The 11,081-nt window shown below is 37.7% G+C and overlaps 1 long non-coding RNA gene across 1 annotated transcript; it reads right to left on the reverse strand.

The window, feature by feature from the left end:
• Window positions 1-8,000: 8,000 nt before the first annotated feature.
• Window positions 8,001-10,400, reverse strand: LOC145039062 (uncharacterized). The gene is made up of 3 exons (XR_013679712.1): window positions 9,979-10,400; window positions 9,804-9,888; window positions 8,001-8,135 (listed from the first exon to the last, which is right to left on the reverse strand). It is a non-coding gene; the product is annotated as an uncharacterized LOC145039062 (long non-coding RNA).
• Between the last annotated feature and the right edge of the window lie 681 nt (window positions 10,401-11,081).

An 11,081-nucleotide genomic window follows, 5' to 3' on the forward strand; every position in this document is an offset into this window, starting at 1 on the left:
TATTCTAATTTTTTTTAAATGTATTTAGAGTAAATGGTTTTCCACATAACGAATTTATAAGTGGGAAATTTTACTTAAATAAAATGTAAATTTTTGGTTGTGAAAATGGGAATTTTACTTAAATAAAATGTAAATTTTACTTGTGTGAATCTAGTCTCAAACTAGAATCCGTGAGTTTTTGCAAAATATTCTGAAACAAATAATACATAATAAAGGGTTGGGCTACGGACAAGGTGTCGGTCTCTTATCATGTTCTTTTTTGATTGTTGGCTTAGTATTTGGAATGTTGGCATTCACTTAACTTTGGCCTTTTCAAGAACATGTGGTGTGTACAGTCAGCCAAAGCCCAAATAGGAGAGTGGTTCCAAAAATACACATATTGTTATGTTTCCTAAGTTTTGATTTTTGTTGATGTATGGATTGTAGAAAGATAGGCTAGTGGATATTAAGGTTAGGATCTCGAAATTACATTCAGGATCCTCAAAAATACTTTAGGATCTTGACTATTATCGTTTATTCGCCTAATGGTTATAACGGTTATATGCTTTTTTTATTTTTCTCGCATGTGTAGAAATATTCAACAAAAGACTTATTCTCAAAAAAAATAATCATTGTAACCATGCAAAACACCTGGGAGACCAAGTCAAATAACATCTATAAGTTGATCTCGGAGGATCCCGAAATTGTTGGAGTTCTTGTTATTAGCTTTAGACTATAAAAACACCTTTGTTGATCCTACTACACACGACACTTAGCAGAACTATGATACTTGTAGTTGTTTTTCATACATTCATCTATGTAATCAAAATTTTCAATTAATAAAACTATCAAGGCAGGTGATCATTATCACCTCTCAAGGTTTTGTGTTAGAGATCTTAGCAAGGATCAAGGGCTTTCCTTGTAAATCACTCATATTATCTTGATCATCAGTTCATATTCATTGTACCCTGAACATTACAACCTCTCATACAATTTGGTTGATTATTGATTGTTCATTTTTTGACCAAAACAATTTGGTGCCCACCTTGGGGCCGTGGTGTTCAAAATCCTCCAAAAAATCATGTCTACACAATCGACCCTATCCTCTTCGTCAATTCCTCCCATTTCCTCCAAAAACCATCCACCACCGCCGACCGGAGCTCCAAAGAAAACCTCAGAAGCACCAAAGAAAAACACCTATTTGATCGTTACCCCAAGACTCCAGGGTCCTCCTGTGCTGATTTCCAACAATGAAATCTTTGATATGATGAAGAGACTAGAATGACAAGTTACCCAATAATAGGAGGATAATAGAACAATTCTCAAGGAAGTGGAGAGAATGAGGGCATATATCCACAACCCTTAGGAAGAAGCACCCTTAATTTTGCAGCCCAAAATAGTTAACTTTGCCAACAAAAGATCCTCGACGATTCACTGCAAGATAGGATCCTCAATACCGTCCCATGTTCCCGCCTAGGGCGTGACTCCAAGAGAACAAGCCCATACGATCCAGGATCCGAACAAAACCTTTGTTACCCCTAATAATAAGGATCCTGGTAACCTTGTCAATAACAATATATTTCCCACTAACTTTATGGATCTAGATATAGGTTTAAGCCTGATCATTTGTAAAGAGCTTCAAGAATTAAAGCAAATCATCTCAAGTGTGCCTTGAGTAGTTCAACTCGTACCGGAAGTATCCTCCACAAGCCACAGGATCTCTAGATTTGTTCTGGCGATAGCTGATCCCAATGTCTGAAAGCACTTTCAGACCCCCAACGTAAAGCCTTATAACGGGACTACATAACTTGAGGAGCACGTGCTACAATATAGGGAAAGGATGGAGATCATTCCTATTCCCACTCACTTAAAGGAAGCTTGTATGTGCAAAGTTTATGGTTTAAACCTCACAGGATGAGCTTTAAAATGGATTTCTAGCGTTCCTCCTTATTCTATTACATCGTTTGATAATTTGATTAATTTGTTTGACAATCATTTTTCTTGTAGTAGAACATTCGAAAGATCACTAGTGATCTTTATCGGGTGGCCCAGGATATTTCATATATAATATTTTTCTATATAGGATCTCGTAGACAAAGCAAGATGGCCAAGAAAAGGAGAAAAAACCCACCGCTTGGAAAGACAAGTCCAAATGGTGTGCATACCATGAAGACTTTGGCCACATCACGAAGGATTGCATAGCTCTCAGGAATGAGATTAGCTACCTCCTAGGCAAAGGATACCTAAAATGAATCCTTGAAAGAAGAAAGGAGAGATCAAAAGAGAAATATCAGGATCCCCAAAAGATCCTCGACAGACCAGGATCCCCTATGTGGATGCTAAGGTAATGAATGTGATCTCTTGAGGGTCTGACATTTGTGGCACCTATTATTCTACAGCAAAATGGCACACCAAGGTATCGAAAATGGAGAAGGAAAAAGGACCATAGAAGAACACTTCAATCACAAATGAAAATGAGATCGCCTTTGATGAAGTAGATAGACAAGATATACAGGATCTTCACCACGACAGATTGGTGAAAACTCTCTACATCGCCAATAACATCGTCAGAATGATCCTTGTCGATGGAGGATCCTCCGTTAATATCATACTACTAGATACGTTAACAAGAATGAACATCCCGAAGTCTGAATTATGTGACATCCCCATTTTCACGGCCAGAAAAGACCGATTTTTTTTGTTTATGCTTTATAAAAATCAGAGTTCTTCTTTTAATAAAAATGTTTCGGAATTTGTTCCCAGAAAAACATGATAAATACGTTATTAAAACATTTCCGAAGAAACGTACTTTATTCATTTTAAAACGTTTGGGATGTCATCGTCAATACAAGAGCATAAGCATAAACAGAACTTACATTTATTTACACTAGTGATCTACATCTCTTTAAATCTCTCAGTGTAAAGTGACTTCGTATCAACACTTGTGATATAAATAAACTAAGTGGGTCAGGTTGGGAAACCTGGTGAGTACATAGGGTTTTCAACCCACAATAATATAATTATTATGTTTAAATAATCAAACAATCAACCCAATTACCCATCCCCATTATCTTCTTTAGTTTTAAAGATCTACCCTAAGAATCAGCTATTCCTCGTTTATTTAGTCCTAAGGATCATCCTAAGGAATCGACACAAAGTCCATCATTACCAAGGCTTATAGAATATATCTGGTGAACACGTAGTCCGAAACATCTGGTAAACACTTAGTTCAAAAGTAACTAGTGAGCACACTTAGTTCAAAATACCTAGTGAACACACTCAGTTCAAAGATACGTAGTGAACACACTCAGTTCAAAAATACCTAATGAGCACCTAGTTCAAAAATACCTACATGTTACGAACCTACTATCGTTCCACTGGACCATCTAGTATCGTCCATAGTCGTCATCTATACTCCACTAGATGACTGGATCACTGACAACACTGATGTCTCCCACCGTGTTATCACAAAACAACTATTTCATCTACCAATGTTTTACCCAACACATTTTGTAGATATAAAATACATATAAAGTTTAAATCATTTAAAACATGTATAAAAATCTTTCACCCAGCATACACAGCAAGTATTCAGACAATATGAACACACAACACGTAATTTATATAATAAATATTTCATATATATGTGTAAGATGAAAGGGACCATGCACTCACCTGAGAAGGTGGTGACTCGGTACTCGGACAACGCTTCGTTTACTTTAAAATAATTTCCTTCGACGAAACCTAGTATTATCACCAATACATTTTAGTCTATTATTCGCCGAGACTAATTAATAGTCTAGCTATTATTACTATTATATAAGCGTTAAAAAAAATACTTATATAACCCATAATAATAGCCCAAGTACTTATTATAAGGTCCTAATAACATTACTATATTAAAACGTAAGCTAAACTAAAGATAGGTTAGGCGTAGCTCACTTACAGCGGGTTTTCTCGAAAACCAGGCTTCGCTGGAGCAGCGTTCCCGAGTCGAAAGACCCCTTTTCTAGGGACTCTGGGAGCCTCGGGGCTTCCTTCGGGTGCTAGGGGGTTTTCCTAGACTTTAGGGGCTTAAGGAGACTTAGAGAGAGATTCTAGAGAGAGAAAGAGAAGTTGGAACGTGTGAGAAATGAGGATGCCCCGGCACCCTTTCTATAGGCTGGAAATCACCAAAACTCGTCGATTTTACCTCAAACTCGTCGAGTTTTATGGCCAGGTGTCACCATCTGGTGGCTCGCCTTGGGGAGGAAGCAACGGCCAGGATTGCACCTCGTCACCCGATTTCGTACAGCAGCCTCCCGACTTAGAAAAATCATAACTCTCGCATACGAGCTCCGTTTTTGACGTTATTTTTTTTCACACGTAGGTAAAAACAAGATCTAAAACTTTCATTTTGACTCCATTGGCTAATTCTTGACCGATCTTAAATTTAACAGTAGGAGGAGATTATACTGCTAAATGACCGCGAATAATTCGTAACTCTTTCATACGGACTCCGTTTTCATCTGTCTTTTTACCGTTGAGTTCCTATTAATGAGATCTTCAACTCTCATTTAGGTCGCATAAGCCAAAAACCGCTCGAACTAAAATTCAAGTTTCGGGCTGTACACTACTAAGTCGAATCTTAGAAAAATCATAACATCTTCACACGAAGTCAGATTTGGGCTTTTTTTTATGGATTTTCTCGGTTTAACATATTCTACGACTTTCGTTTAGATCACTAAGGCTAAATCTGGCTCTATCGTAAATTCACTATTTATGCTTCCCGGTGTCGTGCCGGTTCCGTCGCGAAACTTCGACGAGTCATAACTTCTTCGTTATAACTCGGATTTCGGCGTTCTTTATATGTACGGACACCTTGTGACATATACTACAACTTGGTTCAAATTATTTATTCTAAATAATATGTTGTCAAAAAGTCATTTTTGACCCCTATTAACTCTAAATTGACTAGCCTGGATCTACGGACGTTACAATTATCTCCCCCTTAGCATGATTATGTCCCGAAATCATCAACGAAACAGGGCAGTATAATGACTCCATACATTATCTCTTCATCCTAGGTAGTAACTGTAACTTCTATGTTGCTTCGAACGGGTATCTAACTCTTGGACTCCTTGATTGGAGGCGGTGCTTGGTCTTGCACCTGCTCGTTAGACTTTCATTCATGACCTTCGTGTCACAAGCTCATTCTTTATCAGAGACTCCTTCTTCTTCTTAACAAACTTAGGATAAGTTAATTTGATTACTACAATTGACCGATGTGTCATATTCTAATGACCTATCATCGTATGTAGCAATGCTTAGACTCAGGTATCTTAGAGTCAAATTCCGGAATGGAATATGCCTTCCTTCATCGTCTAATGTGATATAATCACATTTTAACATGTAGCATTTCTAGCTACCAACTTCTTTAACAACGACCACGATACTTCTATTGATCGCTTTGATTTCAAGTGTTTGGTTTAAGTTGGACGCTACATCAAACTTGGTTCTCTGAACGACGTAACCTACTCATCGTAGTCGGACTCAATGTGATATGACCACTAGGGTCGAGATAACAACAATTTGCTTAGTCATTACCGAAACAATGGTAACGACATACTTGAATAAAACGAAATCAATTACTAGCTTCTTGGTAACCTTGTGACTTTCCCTGATCCAAGCGTGAGTCATGTGCTTCCGGTAGTATATGCATCTACTACCTTTCACACCTACTCATACTCGTCCCAAGTATTGTCTCGCAGTTTTCCAAGTCACCATACAAGAAAATCACATAGAAACTTAACACATAAAATATCAAAACAAATGTTTTATATTATTCCTTGAAACGATTACATGGGTGTTCAAGTTCACCTTAGATTATGCCTCTAATAGGCTATACCATATGACACTATCTACATGGCTTCTTCATAAATTGATCTCCATGTATCCATCCTCACACCTGATTCCTTGCATCGTCAGTTGCTTCGTCTAGGATCATATGGAATGCTCTTGCCTTTTGTTTTGGCAGAATGTTTGGTCTTGCCGCCTCTTTCTTTTTCGGGCAATCCTTAGCAACATGCCCTTCTTCACGGCATTCATAACACACCCTTTTGCTGCCGGTGCACTCGTTGGCGTATTGTCCGGTCTTCTCGCACTTGTAGCAAATCACTTATTCGCTACATTGCCCAAAGTGATTCTTCTTGCACTTCTCGCACCATTTCAATTTGTTTCCTCCTCCGCTAAACTCCTTTGTACCAGACTTGATCTTCTTATTGGGCCTCGTAGACCCTTCAAACTTCCTCTTTTCGCCAACCTCAATCTTGTTGGCAGCTCTTCCCTTAATCATATCTTCCATAGACTTGGCTGCCCATATAGTTGCCTCTAGAGTAGGTGCCTGACGCACTGGCACTGCGTACTCCCATGGAAGTCCCTTTGCGTACTTGTCGATTTTCGTCAGCTCATCCGGAACAAGGCGCAAGGCGAACTCCATCTTCTCTGTGAAGTTGTTGGTATATTCATCAATCGACATGCTTTCCTTCTTCAGGGTTAGAAACTGATTCTCTAGCTCGAGCAGGTTTTGGGCTGAGCAGTACTTTCGTTTGAATTGCACCAGAAATTCTACCCATGTCAGTTGCAGGGGCTTATTGGGGCTTAGAGTCTTCCCCAAGGTATTCCACCAACGTACAACGCCTCCTCGAAACTGACACACTGCAAATATGGTCTGTTGTTTTCCCTTGCAACCGCACATCATGAAAGCTAATTCCATCTCCGAGATCCAATCCATGACCCCGATCGGATCCTCCTTTCTAGTGAAAGTCGATAGCTTGCAAGTCCGAAAATCCTTGTACTTGCATCCATTCCTCTCAACTTCATCATCTTGGTTGTTTTATCGAACTATTAGTGGGTTGACTTGACCAACAGTCCTACTGTAGTTTCCTTCCTCAGTCTGCCCTTCGTTCAACTCGGGCTGTTCGATCTGAATGGTCGCTTCCTCTTGATTTTGCTGGAGCAAATGCCTGGTTTCCTCCATTTGACGATCTAACATCGCCTGGATCATCGCTTGTACTCTGGCCATCATTATTGGCTCAGCAGCAGCTACCACAACTGGTATTTGCTCAATCATTGGGGGTTGGTTTCGGTTCCCATTTGCATTCACGTTTCCGCTATGGGTTCTTGCCATCTTGATCTATACACCGAATAAGGTGAATCTAGATCTTTACTTAGGATTGACGGTTAAATCATCCTTATCACTCTGAAATGTTTACATGCTAGTTCTAATATCGTAGTCGTACGTTTAGAATCCTAAACACATAAGGTTTCCAGATCCGGTCGGCAACAAACCATAGATCCGAACAATTAACAACATATCATGCACATAACATTTAGCACATAAAAGCATTTTAGGCACAATTCCTAAAATAATCTAGTGCTCACACCTCACAATCATCGCTTAGCATTCTAAGTTTAAGTCTAGAAACAAATCCATATTCCTAGTTCGCTTAAACTAATGCTCTGATGCCAACTGTGACCTCCCCATTTTCACGGCCAGAAAGACCGATTTTTTTTTTGTTTAGGCTTTATAAAAATCAGAGTTCTACTTTTAATAAAAATGTTGCGGAATTTGTTCCCAAAAAAAATGATAAATACGTTATTAAAACATTTCCGAAGAAACGTACTTTATTCATTTTAAAACGTTTGGGATGTCATCGTCAATACAAGAACATAAGCATAAACAGAACTTACACTTATTTACACTAGTGATCTACATCTCTTTAAATCTCTCAGTGTAAAGTGACTTCGTATCAACACTTGTGATATAAATAAACTGAGTGGGTCAGGTTGGGAAACTTGGTGAGTACATAGGGTTTTCAACCCACAATAACATAATTATTATGTTTAAACAATCAAACAATCAACCCAATTGTCACACCCCCAAACCAAGGATGGCGGAAACGTCTGGGGGTGGAGGACTTCATGTACAGTATCACAACAACGTGTATAATAGTGCTCAAAGTAAAAACAACCACCATAAATATAATTGCAAAAGTTACACCAAAGTATATGTTTACATGTTTCAAAAGCAATTACATTATGATGACAAAATAAATTTGTTGACGGTTTAGCGTCCCATCCTCAAAGCGATGAAGTTTGCCTGTTTCACTGACTTCCTGAGAATACAAGTAGTTTTAAAGAGTGTCAACACAAAGGTTGGTGAGTTCATAAGAGTTTTGTTTGAAGTAGAAACCGTTTTTCCTTGTAAAATCGATTTAGTTTGATTTCCAGAAAATCCAATATTTTCTTAGTTAAGTATGAATAGAAATAATCCTGCATGATGCATTAATGAACCCTAGAGTAATCCGTAGAGTTCCTCTATAATCGTCCAACATATATAAGTTATATAAGGTTTAACTTAGATAAAACGTTGAATATAGTGGGTCTGCCCCAGGTCCACAACCCAACGAGGAACAGGAGATGAGGCGGGCACCACCAATTCTAGGCCAATCAAGACTAAACTCTTATATGACTCAAACATATACGCTCAGCGACCATAGTTGAAGTCTAACAATTCTAGAGGAAATATAGTTTAATATCATAATAACTTTGTATAGAGACCCGGTACTTTGTATCTGTACTCCTTTTTGTATAGAGACCCGGTACTTTGTATTTGTACCCATAGAGATAAAAGGTGATTTTAAATCAACATAAAACTCATTTAGGTTTTTAAAAATAAAATCCCGTAAACTTATGGATTGTTCCCTATGTGAGCCGTTATAATCATACTATGACTATGTGAACCTGCCACGACGTTCTCAGTGTCGCGAAAAATGAAATGACATTTGTCACCCGTAGACCTGCAGATCCCACTGTAGCTAGCAGCGAGGTGTGGGGTGTCAATCCCAATATAGATCTATATACAAGTATCACGTTCTCCCTCCAGGAGATTCTGATTATAACTACCAGGAATTATATCCCGCACTCGGACGTACGGGGAGAGAGATAGAGAAACTCACAATATAGGATAACAAGTTTACGTGAAATGTGTGTGAAAATAAATATTTCTTGTATGAATGTACCCTTCTTGTACGAGTGCGTAGAGTGATGTATCATAAACTATACCTATTATAGTTTATCTAAAATGTATGTACTATGTATGAACTCTTTTATGGAAAAGTATTAGTGTAGTGAATTTATCGAACTCTTTTCATAGTTTAATAGTGCGTGTTCCAAAATGAATGAATAATATTTAATATGAATGTTTTAGTTTCAGTCTATAATGATAAACTAGCAAGAAAACTCATTCAAATATTAGAATTTATGATTATACACTTTGCTCAACATAATACAAAGTGTTATGATATTTACATGCTGTTGGCAAAATTTAGCAATTCTGCCCTGTTTTGGAAAAATCATAGAAAAATCATACGAAGTCGAAAACTAGATCCGTAAATTCTGAGAGTTCACAAAATGTGTCTAGTTTGCTCATAATTTTTATCACAATTTATAATGACCTCTAACTTGGGTGAAAAAGTCCATAATCACAGACTGGTCCGGATTGTTGTTTGAAATGATAGGCAGTTTTGTAAAAATCACCATAAATTGTAGAAAAATCGTATGGAGATGTGCAAGTAGCCATTTTAAAGCTAAAAACTTGATCTATTTGCACCTTGTACAGTTTTGAAAACAAAAATAGTTAAGATGCCCAAAACAGTCCGTGAATGGAGTTGAACTTTTCTGATGAAGGCTGTTAGAAAAATCTAGTTATGTTCTTAGTGTCTTAACTTGTATTCCCCCCTGAAAACTTGAGAAAACATGAAAATGTAGGGGTATGAACTCACCTTGAGTGATTTCAGTAGATACGTGTTGAAGATGGAAAGTGTTCAACCCAAGAACACTTGAAGAATCACTTGAAGATTCGAAGCTCTAACACAATTATGAGAGAGTTTGTCTAAGATATCCATGATTTGAGTGGAAATAAATGAGATAATCATAAAGAGAATGGATTATGCTTACCAAATGTGGAGGAAAAACTCAAGATCAGCCCTTGAATCTCGAATTTCTAGAGAGAGAAAGTGAGAGAGGAAAGAGTTTGATCTTCTTGTGAAATGAGAGCAAAATGAGGGAAATGAGGAGAGAGGATGAATAATCAGTCCTCAAAAACTCGGGAAGAGGGTTAATTGAGTGGGAAAAGACGTTGATGTGACCTAGGTAAGGTGGGGAGGCATGGTTGGTCAGAGAGTGGGTGTGGGGCGGTTGCTTGTGACTGCGGATCAATAACACTACTTTGAATGCGAAGTTGGATTTAGCTTTGCTATAAGTTTCAATCGATTTTGAGAGTATTGTTCGCATTTGTATGAGTGTAGTCGATGAATTGATAAAGCTAGAACATATGAGTTTTGATTCGCAATTGGATTGATGATTGAGGGATGATTCGTGAAGAAAAACGCGAAGTCAAGGACTATGAAATTGTTGTTTTGCAAGAATTTAAAAAAACTCGATTGTGGAGTTGTTGATGCTCATTTTGCAAAAGTAAAACAATCGAGTGTTCGCATCTATGAATCAACTTGAAGTCAATTGGGTTAATATTCGCATATGGGTTCAGCATATGAATTTTTGATTTCGCAAGTTTAGAGTTCAAGAACTAAACTGTATTCGCATCTGGAATGAAAATTTTGTGAATCGCATTTGATTGATTAGGTTAAAATGCGAAGGGATGCGAAGGGTGTAAGAATGAAGATGCGAAAGTGATTAATGCGAAGGGATGCGAAGGGTGTAAGAATGAAGATGCGAAAGTGATTAATGCGAAGGGATGCGAAGTATTTCACAGTAGAATGCGAATTGGGGAAGAAAACAGAAGATTTCAAATATTGTCCCTGGAGTTTCGCATTTTTTTTTTTTTTTTGAAATAAATACTCAACTTCGCAAATGGGGTCATAAAATGATGAAATTGCAGAAGAGTTTCGCATTTTTGGAAATAAATACTCAACTTCGCAATTGGGGTCATAAAATGATGAAATTGCAGAAGAGTTTCGCATTTTTTTGGAAATAAATACTCAACTTCGCAAATGGGGTCATAAAATGATGAAATTGCAGAAGAGTTTCGCATTTTTTGGAAA

The sequence above is a fragment of the Lactuca saligna genome, chromosome 4, assembly GCF_052625555.1.
Source record: "Lactuca saligna cultivar CGN05327 chromosome 4, ASM5262555v1, whole genome shotgun sequence".
NCBI lineage: Eukaryota > Viridiplantae > Streptophyta > Magnoliopsida > Asterales > Asteraceae > Lactuca > Lactuca saligna.